The sequence below is a fragment of the Calidris pugnax genome, unplaced genomic scaffold, assembly GCF_001431845.1.
Source record: "Calidris pugnax isolate Ruff unplaced genomic scaffold, ASM143184v1 scaffold27, whole genome shotgun sequence".
In the NCBI taxonomy this organism is placed as follows: Eukaryota; Metazoa; Chordata; class Aves; order Charadriiformes; family Scolopacidae; genus Calidris; species Calidris pugnax.
The window spans coordinates 12,581,095-12,582,819 of NW_015090893.1; the positions used below are offsets into that span (position 1 = coordinate 12,581,095).

At 59.0% G+C, this 1,725-nt stretch overlaps 1 protein-coding gene across 2 annotated transcripts in view; it reads right to left on the reverse strand.

Annotated features, from left to right (window-relative positions):
• The window catches only part of SMIM3 (small integral membrane protein 3), a 3,768-nt gene that overhangs the window by 1,499 nt on the left and 544 nt on the right, over positions 1-1,725 (reverse strand). Inside the window, exon 2 of one of the 2 annotated variants that reach the window (XM_014948170.1) lies at positions 108-277. The exons of the other annotated variant lie outside the window; for it this stretch is intronic. The gene's annotated coding sequence lies outside the window, so the exon portion shown is untranslated. The remainder of the gene's footprint in view (positions 1-107; positions 278-1,725) is intronic. 2 annotated transcript variants of the gene reach the window in all.

Genomic DNA, 1,725 nt, shown 5'->3' on the forward strand with positions numbered 1-1,725 from the left:
GAAGGGGAGGGGGGGGAGAAATAGAAGGGATGGGGGGGCACGACGACCACCGCAGAGGGGAAGAGGCGGCGGGAGCTGCCTGCCCTGCCCGCCCGGTACCCCCCTACCTGCAGAGCTGCCCGGCTCCGGCTCCGTCGAGCGGCGGCAGAGACAGGATCCTCGCCGGGGGGAGGGCGCCTCCGACCGGCCCCGCCCGCCCGTCCCGGCCCGCGGGGGGACGGGGAGGAGGGGAAGGGGAAGGGGAAGAAGGGAGGGACGGCCTTTTTTTTTTTTCTTTCTGTACCAAGATAAAACAAGAGCAGAGTCAAGCTCATCCTCCCCCAGGACGAGGTTCTACTGGGGGAGATCGTCTAGAGCCAAACCGAAGGTCTCAGGTGCCCGGGGAGACACCGTGGGGATGTTTCACAGCGTAACAGCTTAATAAAGGGCTTTTCATAGAGTCATAGAATGGTTTGGGGTGGAAGAGGCCTCAAAGATCATCCAGTTCCAACCCCCCTGCCCTGGGCAGGGACACCTCCCACCAGACCAGGGTGCTCCAAGCCCCATCCAGCCTGGCCTGGAACCCTCCAGGGATGGGGCATCCACAACTTCTCTGGCTTGGCAACCTGGGCCGGCCTCTCACCACCTTCACAGTAAAGAATTTCTTCCTAATATCTGATCTAAATCTTCCCTCTTTCAGTTTAAAACCATTACATCTTGTCCTATGGCTCTACTTCCTGACAAAGAGTCCTTCCCCATCTCTCCTGTAGCCCTTTTAGGCACTGGAAGGGGCTCTAAGGTCTCCCTGGAGCCTTCCCTTCGGGTTAAACAACCCCAACTCTCTCAGCCCATCCTCACAGCAGAGGTGCTCCAGCCCTCAGATCATCTTCATGGCCTCCTCCGGACCTGCTCCAACAGGTCTGTGTCCTTCTTACGCCAGGAGCCCCAGAGCTGGATGCAATGCCCTGTCCCCCTCCCCTGTCCTGTTCCCCTCCTGCCTCACCACCAGCGGGGCTCACATCTACCCACTTGCCTCTGAGGCCCGGGGCAAGAGGAAAAAGCAAAACACCAAGAGCCTCTATAAAACCCCAGCAGGGAGGTGCCAGCCAGTGTTCCCCAGGGCTTCGGGACAGGACTGATTTACAGAGAAACGGGCAAAGAGCATCTCCAGGGAGGCAGCAGACCTCGGCACGCCGGACTGGGAATAACATTTCTGCTGCCCAGTGGAATATTCCACTCCCTCGGCAATGCTGAAGAGCAAAGCCAGCAGCAGCTATTCCCAGCCAGCCCCGGGAAGCAAGGCGGGATGTCACACAAGCCAGATGTCACCCGCAGTGAGACCCACATGCTGCACCCTTTACTCCTGCCTTTCCCAGGGAAACCTGCCGGATTCCCCGTGACAGAAACCACTACTATGTGCCCTCAGACACCCCTGGCCTCTGGGCACTTCCCAGGCATGCAGCTCCCCCGGGAGCAGTGCCCAGGCAGCATCCTCCCTGCCTCCCCAACGGCTGCTGCTGTCGGATAAAAAGCACATTGGGGTTTTATCGCGGGTGGCAGCGTATCCTCACGAGCAGGGGTTTCCTCTGGAGCTTCATGAGCAGGGGCTGACACAGGCACAGAATCCAGAGGCCTCATGTTTTCTCTGGTGATCCCACAATGGGGGGATGTGTTTACATCTCAGAAAGAAATTCTTTATTGTGAAGGTGGTGAGAGCCTGGCCCAGGCTGCCCAGAGAAGCTGTGG